Here is a 15,344-nt window from a genome sequence, read left to right as displayed (position 1 = left end):
CAATTGTCTGTATACCAACCACATCCTGCTGAGGTTAGAGTTAATTCTCATGACTAAAAATGGAGATATAAGTAGCAATTACATAGTTGTGGCTACCCACAGCACATTAAACGATGGAAATATTAGTCCCCAGGTTTAAATACCTCTGTATTTCTCCCAGACTCCTCTTCAAAATCATGCAATAGGTTATTGGGATCTGCATTCCTAAGTTGGCTGTCCTTCAGGACAATGTTTAAAGGTATATTTCCCTATCTACACTACTTCCACTGGAATCTGCTGAACTGATCTGTGTTTTTATTTCTTAGAACATACTTATGTTTTTCAATTTAAACTGTGTTGGTTTTTTCTTTTCAGTCCCCTATTACAAAGGCTTTTCTGCAATGTCATTCCAAACTACAACACAGGGATTATTTATATCATTGGCAGCTTGTCAGTGCCTCTCATGTGTTTGGGGTTCTTTTCTTTTCCCTCCTCCCCATCTTATGCAAAGACAAATGTTATCCCTCATCTTAAAGGTTAATATGGATGGTGGAATCCCATGATCTCAAAGGCAGTGCAGTAATTTTTATAAGCATCAATACCTGCATTGTTTACAGAGTACAGCAGGGATGAGTTTGCTCATTACCACATGCAGACTGAGAAAATTAGGACAAGTGCATGCTTAATCATTTCCCAAAGAAACAGAAATGCTCTCTTCCTCAAATGTTCCTCTGAGAAGGATGTACTGAATGTTAAAAATATAGGTATCCAATTACCAGATGAAAACTGAGCTACGTATTCACTGTATCCTTCATCTAAAAAGTTCCATACATAAGGACCTTGCCATATTTTCAGACTTTTTCCCCTTCCATGTATCTCTCTGAGCAATTAAGTGATTTGCCTACTGGCAGTTCAATAAGCTTTTGATAGAATGGACCCATTTATTATAAAGAAATATGCCTAAGGCTCCCTCTGGGACTCATAGCTAAGGCATGGGTAGCGTAAATATAATGTGGGGTAATATTCAAATGTTGGAGTCAAGTATTCACCCGTCTCCTGGAATGATTTTTCTCCAACCGATCAATTGTGACTCTTTGCAGGGATAAAACAATGGCCACTATAAAAATGCAAAATATTGAATACTCATCTTAAATCTGTCTAATTTCTCTCAATCTCCATAACCAAACTCATCTGTATTACTGTAATAACTTCCTAATTAGTTTGTTTGCTGTTTATGTTTGTTGTTTATGAAAGATTTGTTTCTCTCTGACCAGGGGGTAACTCAATGACATGCGGTCATTGTGCATTGGTGCATAGAGGCTTCTCCACCATGTCTTCAGCTATACACATTTCATTGCACAGATATTCCATGGTTTGCTTAACTGGTCCTTATCTGTAACCACCTTAGTTATTATCAATCAATTGTTGCTACAAAAAATGCTGTAACTTTACATAAACATAATTTCATGTAGCTAGAAATATAAATTCCCCCAAATAAGGTTGCTGGGTTAAAAGGAAAATGTATGCTGTGTGTTGAATTTTGTCTCTAAAAAGTTATGTTCAAGTCCTAACATTTAGAACCCATGAATGTGGCTTTAGTTGGAAATAGGATCTCTGAAGATTTAATCAAGTTAAGATAAGGTTGTACTGGGGTAGGCTGGGCCATAATTCAATGACTGGTGCCCTTATAAGAAGAGAGAAGATTGGACAGAGATATACAGGGAAAAACACTGTGAATATGAAGGCAGAGACTGGAGTGATGCATCTACCAACCAAGGAACAGCAAGGATTTCCAGCAACCACCAGATGCTAGTAAGAGGCAAGGAAGCATTCTTCCCCAGCACCTTGATTTCAGACTTCTAGCCTCCAGAACTGTGACATAATAAATTTCTGTTGTTTTAAGCAACCAAATTTGTGGCACTCAGTTATGGCAACCCTAGGAAACTAATACAATACCTTTGTAATTTTGACAACTATTTCTAGATTATGCTTCATGGACATTGTATCATGCTGTCCTCTCACTAGCAAAGCAAGGCAATGGTTCCTGTCCTTCAGCCTCACCAGCAGAGGGTAATGTTAAACTTCTGGATAACTTATTATCATCTGTCGGATAGGCATCAAGGTAGTTTTCATCAGTGTAGTTTTAATTTATCATCAGTATAGTTTTAATTAATATTTTCCTTCTTATGAGTAAGTGTTTTGTCATATGTTTAAGGGCTATTAATATCTCTTTTTCTGTGAATACTCTGTTTATATTTTTTGTCTTTTTTTTTACTGTTTAGCTATTGTTGTTTTGTTTCAATTTGTAATTATATTAGAGGATTAATTCTTTGTGGCAGATTTTGTAAACATCTTTTCCACTTTATCATTTGTCCTTTAAAATACCAATTCACTAAATTTTTGATTAGACTAATTTATTAATAATTTGTGTGGGTTCTGGAATTTGAATTGGAAAGATTTCTCTACTCCCAGTTTATAAAGGAATTCATCCATGATCTTTTTTTTCTTTTTTTCATCAAAGCATTTCATTGGAAATTTTGAAAGGATAAAGTTGGATCCAACTTTATCTTTTTCCAGATGGTACATAGTTTATTTCAACACCATTTATGCTTGAAATGTTACCTTTATCATATACTGAATTCTCATATATGTTTGGATCTATTTCTGGGAATTCTATTTTGTTATATTGGCCTGACTTTCTATTCATGTGCCAATAGAAACCTGCCTTACTTTTTGAAGTTCTGAATATGTTTGAATGTGTAAGCCATCTAGTCAATTTTACCACTCACTCTCTCTAATGAACCCACTCCAATTAAGCCTCCATCTACATCACTTTACCCAAACTGCAGTCATCAAGATTTCCAATGAACCCCATGTGGCTAAGACAAATGGTTGGTTCTCAGCCCTCAACTAACTAGATTCGTCAGTGACATTTGACATAGTTGAAGAATTCCTCCTGAAAATACTTTCTTCAGTTAGTCTTCTCTCTTGGTTATCTTACTACTTCACTGGTTGTTTCTTCTTAATCTCCTTGCACATTCTTTTCATTTCTCTGACCTGCACATCCCCTGTAAGCCCCATGGCTTAGTCTTCTGACATCTCTATTCTCTCCATACTCACTTTCTGAATGATCCCGTTTAGGGATAGTACATTAAATACCATCTGTATCCTAAAGACGACCATATTTTATATCTTTAACCAGGTCCTCTCCCATGAACTCAAGACTCATACATTTAATTGTTTATTCAATGTTTCTACTTGTACTTAAAAATTACTCTCTTGAAGACTCCATTCACAATTTCCCTCTACCAAATATGTTCCTTTTTTAAAAAAACAAAACAAAACAAAAATCTTAACTCTTTTTTCCCTCTCACACCTCACATCTATTACATAAGCAAATCCTGTCAGTTCTAACTTCAAAATATTTCTGGAACCCAACCTCTTCTCAACATCTTCACTGCTAAGTTCTGGTCAAAGTCCAGTCCTCTTTTGAGAGGACTGCTGTAATATCCTCCTGCCTGGTCTCTGCCTCACCATATAGTCTATTCTTCCCACTGCAGTCAGATTCTTTAGAAGACATAAGTCAGATCATGTTGCTTTTCTGCTTAAAATTCTCCACAGGAATATCCATCTCGCTTAGAGCAAAGGAAAGGCCAAAGTCTTTGTCATGACCCAAAGACCCTAAAATAATGTGAGTTTCACGATGACTTGATCTCCTTCCACACTTTCATATTCATTTCCAGCTGCAATGCCTCCTTGTTGTTTCTCATACCTGCTAGCTACTCTTTAATATTTTATTTCATTAAATCATCACAATTCTACCATGTGGGGATCATCCTCGCTTTGCAGCTGATACAGGGACACACAGAGAGTATACTATTCTTCCCAAGTCTGTACCATTAGTAGTAGAAGAACAAGGCCTCTGATATGGTTTGGTTCTGTGTCCCCACCCAAATCTCACCTTGAATTGTAATTCCCCAAGTCCCCACGTGTCAAGGGTGGGACAAGGTGGAGGTAATTGGATCACGGGGGTGGTTTCCCCCATGCTGTTCTTGTAATAGTGAGTTCTCATGAGATCTGATGGTTTTATAAGTGTCTGGCGTGTTCCCTGCTTGCACTCACTCCGTTCTGCTGCCCTGTGAAGAAGGTGCCTGCTTCTCCTTGGCCTTCTGCCCTGATTGTAAGTTGCCTGAGGGATTCTGCAGCAATGCAGAACTGTGAGTCCATTAAACCTCTTTTCTTTATAAATTACCCAGTCTCAAGTATTTCTTCATAACAGTGTGAGAATGGACTAATACAGCCTCTAACGTAGATCTCTTTAGAAGTTAATTCTAAATACTTTACTTTACTTCCTTTTGAGACAAGTTCTCTCTCTTGACCAGGCTGGAGTGCAGTGGTATGATCTCAGCTCACTGGGGTCAAGCAGTTCTCCCACCTCAATCTCCCGAGTAGCTGGGACTACAGGTATGTGCCACCACACCCAACTAATATTTGTGTATACACACATTTATTTATTTATTTATTAGTAGAGACAAGGCCTCACTATATTGCCCAGGCTCTTCTTGAACTCCTGGCTCAAGCGATGCACCCATGTCAGCCACCCAAACATCTAGGTTTATAGGTGTGAGCCACCACACCCAGCCAATTCTTTCTATTATAGGAAATTTCTGGTTTGTAGTTATATCTATGTTGCTGTGTTACCTGGAGCACCACCCTGAGTAACATAACTTGGCCACCTGGAGCACCTCTCTGAGTAACATAACTTGGCCTTAGTTTATTCACCTACAAAATGAGGACTTTGGTCTAAGTGTTCTCAAATTTCCTACTCACTCAGAGGCTTAATAATTTCATGACTCTGGAATAGTCCCTGATACTTCTCAAAGAGAAGTTATTAGTGATTTTGCTGAGATGCGGAGAATGAAACAAAATATGAGAAGACATCAGTACAGAGAAAAACTTACTATAGCAGAAGTGAAGAGGTACTAAATGCATGTTTTTTATTACTCAGGAATTTTTTTTCTAGGTCTGTCCCTCTCGATTGTGGGGCATTTCAATTCAGTGTCCATATGTCCATAAAGTAACTTGCCTTTACCTGTTACTCTTTTCATCACCTCCATTTTCAGATCAGACAGTCAGCATGTGGAGAAAGGAGAAAACTTATTTTTATCCAGGCTCATGAAGCTTAAAAGAACTGTTTCCATTTCTTGAGTTTAGAAGGTTTATATAGCAACTCATCTCCCTAATTCTGCTTATAGTCAGGATAAAAGTTAAGTCACTCCAAAAGATAATGGTATACCTATAATCTACTATCTCAGTATCAATTCCATCAGAGGGCCAAGGGGACAACACATTGGTTCCTGACTCTAAATCTATCCATGCTATCATACCAACATTCCTGCATCCTACTCACCTGAGGCAACTCTTCCATAGCTTCTCTAGGGTTTGTCAGGTGGCTATGACATCATCCACTTGGGTTTAGTGCTGCTCTTGCCATTTCCTTGTGATATAATTTGCTCTGTCTATAGTTGATGCTCCTCTCTCCTAAGGCCTGACTCTATAGGCTTGGGGGCAAGGCCTTCTCCAACTTTCTCCAATCTTTTACCTCTAGTCTCCTACAGTGCTATTCACACTATCATTCTTTATCTTACACTCATGACGAATTGTTTTTTCCTTCTAGGAACCTGAATGGTTTCATTAGAGACTAGGATAGAAGCTAATTTGATAGAGTATAACGTATTACTGCTCCATGCTTCTGTGGCAGAAATAAAACTACTCAACTTTGGGAGTACACAAGAATTGCTGAAATTTTTTGTTGTTGTTTCTTTTAAATCAGATTAAATCTAACTCAGAGCCTCAGTCCACATACATAACAAAAAATGTAAGCTCACTTTTCACTGAGGAGCCCTCCATGAGCTGAAATAAGCAAAGTTTCTCATTTAGAGATTTTACATGATCAAAAGAGTACCTAGGTCCAACTTTCTGAGATCTCATGGCTGAAATAGCTGGTCAGGGAGCTGCATTTATATGCGCTGTGATGTGACTGGAAGCCCTGGGGATGAGCAAATATTTTTTAAAAAGTATACGTAAAATAATAAAAGAAATAATGAGTAGATGATTCCAGATGCTCTTTCTGTATAACTGTGATCCCCACTTTCCTTTAGAATCAGTCCAAATTCCCCACATCTCTGTTTGCTGTGGTCTGCACAGTGGTCAATGACACTGTAACATAAGACCAGAGAGCTCTGTGCTTTACCTGTCATAGCCCACTACCCTGGTGGGTAGGTAGAGGCCATTGTTTCTCCCACTTTACAGAGATACAGACATTTTAAGTAATTGGTGCAAGGTTACACAGAGATTAAATAGCACAGCCAGGATTTGAGCCCAGATGCTGTGGCGCCAGAGTTCACCCTCTCAACACATGCCACTGTTAATCTCACATCAACCCAAGAAGTTGGCAGTCTTCTGACTCCCACTTTACAACAGCAGAACTGAGGCAGGTGTGGGCTCTCTCTTGCTCATAATTACGCACCTATGAAAGGGAGAATGGAGTCCAGACCCAAGCCTAGATCTTCCAATCCCATAGCCCTCATTTTTGGTTTCTCTTTAATCCTTGCTGCTATAGACCGGTTGTTTCTTTGAATAAACAAAATTCATATGTTAATACTAATCCTCAATGGGATGATATTTGGAGGCAGGGCCTTTGGGAGTTGATTAGGTTATGAGGGTAGAGGCCTCATAAAAGGGATTAGTGTTCTCAAAAAAGAGACCCGAGATAGCCTGCTTGCTTTCCTTGCCATGTGAGAACACAGTAAAAAAGACTGCTATCTATGAACCAGGACACTGTGACAGTGCCTTGATATTGGACTTCTCCGCTTCCAGAACTGTGAGAAATCAATGTCTGTTGTTTATAAGTCACTCAGTCTGTATAGTTTGTTATAGAAGCCCAAAAAGACCGAGACACCTGCTTTTCTCTTTGTTCCTGTTGTTTTAGAAAAAAGCAGATTCCCTTGAGAGGGTAATGGGGCACTCTGTTTGCTGTGTATCCCTGAGCTCACTCTTACATGCAGAGATGAGTCCAGGTGGGAGCAGCAGGGCTAGGAAACCTGTGCAGCGGAGGAGCCCAAGGGGATCCAGTGACTAAGGTCACCTGTGCCTCGTGCACGCTTCACTACGACCCTATTTCTTAGCATTTATAATCAGACACAGGCCAACAAGATGTAGACAAATACCTAGAGAGATAGAGACATCCCTTGCAGAGCACACCAAGAGAGAATACTCTGTCTCGAGCCAGCCTAAAAATATACTCTGTTTACAGCACATACACCCTCCCTCATGCTGCAGTGTCTCAGAAACAGAGGCAGAATTTAATCATCCCATCCTCTGATGTGAAGGTCTCTATGGTTTAATATGCACACATCACAGATTTCAAATTTTGCTGCGGAAATTCAGTCTTCAACAAAAACCTAGCTGTCTCTTTGACTTGAAATGTGTTCTAAAATGTATAATAAAGGTCTACTGAAACCAATAAAGCATCTCCAGAAAATGCTGGTTTAACTCACACAGCCAATTCTCTTTTTCATAAATTCAATTTGTATTATTTGGTTGAAGAGACTGTTCTCTGAGCCCTGACACAAGTGAGTGCTGAGGCTGCTGACACTCAGTCCAGAGTCTGCATGGACAAAAAAATCTCTGGGAAAAAAAAAAATCACGTATAATAATTGATCTCATTTGTTTGGTTTGTCAGGCCCTGCCTGGCTCTACCTCTCTGCACGCCTTTTCTCTCCACTGCTGAAAGCTGCTTGACCAACAGGGTTGGTCCTTCTATAATCCCTGGATCCAAGAAACTCCAGTCCACCTCTGGTTGGGATGGAATTGTGTGTGTGTGTGTGTGTGTGTGTGTGTGTGTGTGTGTGTGTGTGTGTGTGGTGGAGGGGGCTTGGCCCTGGAAGGCACTGCTTCTGGAGTGTGCCCCAGTTCTCATAAATAAACCCATGTTGTTTCTGAGACCTAGTCCTCACATTGTATATTGATTCTAGCACAGAACTCCCAGCTCCTTATGCTCAAGTCCCTGTTTGCCTTCCTGTTTAGTTCCCTAATTCTGTACAGAATGGAGAAACCCACCTGCTTATGCTAACCTTAACCTTGACACTATTTGTATTTTGGGCCTGATAACTCTACTGTGGGAGCTGTCCTGTGCATTGCAGGCTGTTTGGCAACATCCTGGCCCCTACCCACTAAATACCAGTAGTATCGTTACCCCAGTCATGACAGTCAAAAATGTCTTCAGACATTGGCGAATGTGCCCCGGAGGGGGCAAAGCAAATTGCTGCTGGTTAAGAATTCGTGTTTTAATTCAATCCAGGGATAAGCACACTGTCTTTGTACCCCAGTGTGGTTGCCAGCAATTGCCAAGAGGCTTCTGTGACCTCAGGGCTGACCAATACAATACAATATAAGCCCTGAATGTGAATCACCAATGTCATTTTAAATTTTCTAGTTACTAGGCGTGGTGGCTCACATTTATAATTTCAGCAATTTAGGAGGCCAAGGCAGGAGGATCCCTTGAGCCCAGGAGTTTGAGACCAGTCTGGATAACACAGTGAGACCTCGTTTCTAGAAAAAAAAAAAAAAATTAGCCATGTGTGGTGGCTCATGCCTGTAGTCCCAGCTACTCTGGAGGCTGAGGCAGAAGGACTGCTTGAGCCGGGGATGATGAAGCTGCAGTGAACTGTGATCACACCACTGCATTTGAGCTTGGGTGACAGAGTGAGACCATGTCTCAAAAACAAATAAATAAATATAAATAAGTAAGCAAAATTTCTAGTAGATACATTAGCAAAGCAAAAAGGAATAGGTAAAATTTATTTTCATGCTATATTTTATTTTATCCAACACATTCAAATTATTATTCTTATTTCTATTGGTAAGTCTTCAACATCAGGTGTGTATATTATGTTTATAGCACATCTCAATTTGGATTAGACATATTTCAAGTGCTGAGTAGCCATATATGGCCAGTGGTTACTGTACGGGCAGCACTAATGTAGATTTCTAAAACACCCACTCCTCTTCAATTCATTCTGAGAATCAGAATCTTAAAGTGATAAGCCCCAGTAAGCATGGGGCTTTTGTGTCAGGAGTACCTGGTTTAAATATTTCTATATCTGACTCTGTGAGCTTGAAATAATTAATTGATGTCTTTGAAGCCCAGCTTCAATATCTGTGCTAGGGAAATAATAACAGTTGTTCTCTAAAGAGTTGTTACAAGAGTGACATGAAATAATGTACACAGTGCCTGGTATGGAGCAGACACTTAAGAAGTGGGATAGCTGTTTTCTGAACCTTTGCTATCATCAGAGAAGTTGAGTATTTAGTTCCCCTAGTCTAGCCTCTTGCTTGAAGCAACACTCATGCTCCATCTTTTGGACACCATGCTCTATGCTTAAATGGACACTCGGTGTGCTTGCAAAAGATTGCATCATCCCAAAGAATTCAAGATTATTCTCTCGAGGGATGGCATTCCAAGATGGCCGAATAGGAACAGCTCTGGTCTGCAGCTCCCAGCGTGATCGACGCAGAAGATGGGTGACTTCTTCATTTCCAACTGCAGTACCTGGTTCATCTCACTGGGACTGGTTGGACAGTGGGTGCAGCCCATGGAGGGCAAGCTGAACCAGGGTGGGGCGTCACCTCACCCAGGAAGCACAAGGGGTCAAGGGATTTCCCTTTCGTAGGCAAGGGAAGCCGTGACAGACTACCTGGAAAAACAGGACACTCCCCACCCAAAGACTGCACTTTTCCCAAGGTCGTAGCAACCGGCATACAAAGTGATTCTCTCCCATGCCTGCCTTGGTGGGTCCCATACCCACAGAGCCTTGCTCACTGCTAGCCCAGCAGTCTGAGATGTATCTGCAAGGCAGGCAGCAGCCTGGCTGGGGAGGGGCATCTGCCATTGCTGAGGCTTGAGTAGGTAAACAAAGCAGCCAGGGAAGCTCGAACTTGGCAGAGCTCACCACAGCTCAACAAGGCCTACTGTCTCTAGACTCCACCTCTGTGGGCAGGGCATAGCTGAACAAGAGGCAGCAGACAACTTCTGCAGACTTAAACGTCCCTGTCCCACAGCTCTGAAGAGAGCAGTGGTTCTCCCAGCACAGCATTTGAATTCTGAGAACAGACAGACTGCCTCCTCAAGTGGGTCCCTGACCCCCATGTAGCCTAACTGGGAGACACCTCCCAGTAGGGGCTGACAGACACCTCATATAGGTGGCTGCCCCTCTGGGACAAAGCTTCCAGAGGAAGGATCAGGCAGCAATATTTGCTGTTCTGCAATATTTACTGTTCTATAGACTCTGCTGGTGATACCCAGGAAAATGGGGTCTACAGTGGAACTCCAGCAAACTCCAACAGACCTGCAGCTGAGGGACCTGACTGTTAGAAGGAAAACTAACAAACGGAAAGCAACAGCATCAACTTCAACAAAAAGGTCATCTACACCAAAACCCCATCTGTAGGTCACCAACATCAAAGACCAAAGGTAGATAAAACCACAAAGATGGGGAGAAACCAGAGCAGAAAAGCAGAAAATTCTAAAAACCAGAGAGCCTCTTCTCCTCCAAAGGATTGCAGCTCTTTACCAGCAATGGAATAAAGCTGGACGGAGAATGACTTTCACGAGTTGATAGAAGTAGGCTTCAGAAGGTCGGTAATAACAAACTTCTCTGAGCTAAAGGAGGATGTTCGAACCCATCACAAGGAAGCTAAAAACCTTGAAAACAGATTAGATGAATGGCTAACTAGAATAAACAGTGTAGAGAAGACCTTAAATGACCTGAAGGAGCTGAAAACCATGGCACGAGATCTCCATGATGCATGCACAAGCTTCAATAGACGATTTGATCAAGTGGAAGAAAGGGTAGCTGTGACTGAAGATCAAATTAATGAAATAAAGTGAGAAGACAAGGTTAGAGAAAAAAGGGTAAAAAGAAACAAACAAAGCCTCCAAGAAATATGGGACTATACGAAAAGACCAAATCTACATTTGATTGGTGTACCTGAAAGTGATGGAGAGAATGGAACCAAGTTGGAAAACACTCCTCAAGATACTATCCAGGAGAACTTCCCCAATCTAGCAAGGCAGGCCAACATTCAAATTCAGGAAATACAGAGAACGCTACAAAGTTACTCCTTGAGAAGAGCAACCCCAAGACACATAATTGTCAGATTCACCAAGGTTGAAATGAAGGAAAAAGTGTCAAGGGCAGCCAGAGAGAAAGGTCGAGTTACCTACAAAGGGAAGCCCATCAGACTAACAGCGGATATCTCGGCAGAAATCCTACAAGCCAGAAGAGAGTGGGGGCCCATATTCAACATTCTCAAAGAAAAGAATTTTCAACCCAGAATTTCATATCCAGCCAAACTAAGCTTCATAAGTGAAAGAGAAATAAAATCCTTTACAGACAAGCAAATGCTGAGAGATTTTGTCACCACCAGGCCTGCCTTACAAGAGCTCCTGAAGGAAGCACTAAATATGGAAAGGAGCAACCGGTGCCAGCCACTGCAAAAACTTGCCAAATTGTAAAGACCATTGATGCTAGGAAGAAACTGCATCAATTAACAGGCAAAATAACCAGCGAACATCATAACGACAGGATCAAATTCACATATAGCAATATTAACCTTAAATGTAAATGGGCTAAATGCCCCAATTAAAAGACATAGACTGGCAAATTGGATAAAGAGTCAAGACCCATCAGTGTGCTGTATTCAGGAGCCTCATCTCATGTGCAAAGATGAACACGGGTGCAAACTAAAGGGATGGAGGAATATTTACCAAGCATACGGAAAGCAAAAAAAAGCAGGAGTTGCAATCCTAGCCTCTGATAAAACACACTTTAAACCAACAAAGATCAAAGGAGACAAAGAAGGCCATTACATAATGGTAAAGAGATCAATTCAACAAGAAGAGCTAACTATCCTAAATGTATATGCACCCAATATGGGAGCACCTAGATTCAAAAAGCAAGTCCTTAGAGACCTACAAGGAGACATAGACTCCCACACAATAATAATGGGAGACTTTAACACCCCAATGTCAATATTAGACAGATTAATGAGACAGAATTAACAAAGATATCCAGGAATTGAACTCAGCTCTGCAACAAGCAGACCTAACAGACATCTATAGAACTCTCCACCCCAAGTTAACAGAATATACATTTTCCTCAGCACCACCTTGCATTTATTCTGAAATTGACCACATAATTGGAAGTAAAGCACTCCTCAGCAAATGTAAAAGAAAAGAAATCACAGCAAACTATCTCTCAGGCCACAGTGCAATCAAATTAGAACTCAGGATTAAGAAACTCACTCAAAACTGCACAACGACATGGAAACTGAACAACTTGCTCCTGAATGACTACTGGGTAAATAATGAAATTAAGGCAGAAATAAAGGCATTCTTTGAAACCAATGAGAACAAAGACACAACATACCAGAATCTCTGGGACACATAAAGCAGTGTGTAAAGGGAAATTTAGAGCACTAAATGCCCACAGGAGAAAGCAGATAAGATCTAAAATTGACAGCCTAATATCACAATTAAAAGAACTAGAGAAGCAAGAGCAAACACATTCAAAGGCTAGCAGAAGGCAAGAAATAACTAAAATCAGAGCAGAACTGAAGGAAATAGAGACACAAAAAACCCTTCAAAAAATCAATGAATCCAGGAGCTGGTTTTTTGAAAGGATCAACAAAATTGATAGACCGCTAGCAAGACTAATAAAGAAAAAAAGAGAGAAGAATCAAATAGATGCAATAAAAAATGATAAAGGGGATATCACCACCGATCCCACAGATATACAAACTACCATCAGAGAATACTACAAACACCTCTACGCAAATAAACTAGAAAATCTAGAAGAAATGGATACATTCCTCGACACATACACTCTCCCAAGACTAAACCAGGAAGAAGTTGAATCTCTGAATAGACCAATAACAGGAGCTGAAATTGTGGCAATAATCAATAGTTTACCAACCAAAAAGAGTCCAGGACCAGATGGATTCACAGCCGAATTCTACCAGAGGTACAAGGAGGAACTGGTACCATTACTTCTGAAATTATTCCAATCAATAGAAAAAGATGGAATCCTCCCTAACTCATTTTATGAGGCCAGCATCATTCTGATACCAAAGCCGGGCAGAGACACAACCAAAAAAGAGAATTTTAGACCAATATCCTTGATGAACCTTGATGCAAAAATCCTCAATAAAATACTGGGAAACCGAATCCAGCAGCACATCAAAAAGCTTATCCACCACGATCAAGTGGGCTTCATCCCTGGGATGCAAGGCTGGTTCAATATACACAAATCAATAAATGTAATCCAGCATATAAACAGAGCCAAAGACAAAAACCATATGATTATCTCAATAGATGCAGAAAAAGCCTTTGACAAAATTCAACAACCCTTCATGCTAAAAACTCTCAATAAATTAGGTATTGATGGGACGTATCTCAAAATAATAAGAGCTATCTATGACAAACCCACAGCCAATATCATACTGAATGGGCAAAAACTGGAAGCATTCCCTTTGAAAACTGGCACAAGACAGGGATGCCCTCTCTCACCGCTCCTATTCAACATAGTGTTGGAAGTTCTGGCCAGGGCAATCAGGCAGGAGAAGGAAATAAAGGGTATTCAATTAGGAAAAGAGGAAGTCAAATTGTCCCTGTTTGCAGACGACATGATTGTTTATCTAGAAAACCCCATTGTCTCAGCCCAAAATCTCCTTAAGCTGATAAGCAACTTCAGCAAAGTCTCAGGATACAAAATCAATGTGCAAAAATCACAAGCATTCCTATACACCAACAACAGACAAACAGAGAGCCAAATCATGAGTGAACTCCCATTCACAATTGCTTCAAAGAGAAGAAAATACCTAGGAATCCAACTTACAAGGGATGTGAAGGACCTCTTCAAGGAGAACTACAAACCACTGCTCAAGGAAATAAAAGAGGATACAAACAAATGGAAGAACATTCCATGCTCATGGGTAGGAAGAATCAATATCGTGAAAATGGCCATACTGCCCAAGATAATTTACAGATTCAATGCCATCCCCATCACGCTACCAATGACTTTCTTCACAGAATTGGAAAAAACTACTTTAAAGTTCATATGGAACCAAAAAAGAGCCCGCATCGCCAAGTCAATCCTAAGCCAAAAGAACAAAGCTGGAGGCATCACACTACCTGACTTCAAACTATACTACAAGGCTACAGTAACCAAAACAGCATGGTACTTGTACCAAAACAGAGATATAGATCAATGGAACAGAACAGAGCCCTCAGAAATAACGCCACTTACCTACAACTATCTGATCTTTGACAAACCTGAGAAAAACAAGCAATGGGGAAAGGATTCCCTATTTAATAAATGGTGCTGGGAAAACTGGCTAGCCATATGTAGAAAGCTGAAACTGGATCCCTTCCTTACACCTTATACAAAAATCAATTCAAGATGGATTAAAGATTTAAACGTTAGACCTAAAACCATAAAAACCCTAGAAGAAAACCTAGGCATTACCATTCAGGACATAGGCGTGGGCAAGGACTTCATGTCCAAAACACCAAAAGCAATGGCAACAAAAGCCAAAATTGACAAATGGGATCTAATTAAACTAAAGAGCTTCTGCACAGCAAAAGAAACTACCATCAGAGTGAACAGGCAAACCACAACATGGGAGAAAATTTTCGTAACCTACTCAACTGACAAAGGGCTAATATCCAGAATCTATAATGAACTCAAACAAATTTACAAGAAAAAAACAAACAACCCCATCAAAAAGTGGGTGAGGGACATGAACAGACACTTCTCAAAAGAAGACATTTATGCAGCCAAAAAACACATGAAAAAATGCTCATCATCACTGGTCATCAGAGAAATGCAAATCAAAACCACTATGAGATATCATCTCACACCAGTTAGAATGGCAATCATTAAAAAGTCAGGAAACAACAGGTGCTGGAGAGGATGTGGAGAAATAGGAACACTTTTACACTGTTGGTGGGGCTGTAAACTAGTTCAACCATTGTGGAAGTCAGTGTGGCGATTCCTCAGGGATCTAGAACTAGAAATACCATTTGACCCAGCCATCCCATTACTGGGTATATACCCAAATTACTATAAATCATGCTGCTATAAAGACACATGCACACGTATGTTTATTGCGGCATTATTCACAATAGCAAAGACTTGGAACAAACCCAAATGTCCAACAATGATAGACTGGATTAAGAAAATGTGGCACATATACACCATGGAATACTAAGCAGCCATAAAAAATGATGAGTTCATGTCCTT

This window comes from Pan troglodytes, chromosome 12 (genome assembly GCF_028858775.2).
Source record: "Pan troglodytes isolate AG18354 chromosome 12, NHGRI_mPanTro3-v2.0_pri, whole genome shotgun sequence".
In the NCBI taxonomy this organism is placed as follows: domain Eukaryota; kingdom Metazoa; phylum Chordata; class Mammalia; order Primates; family Hominidae; genus Pan; species Pan troglodytes.
The sequence above is the reverse complement of the archived record's forward strand: the minus strand, read 5'-3'. Positions refer to the sequence as shown.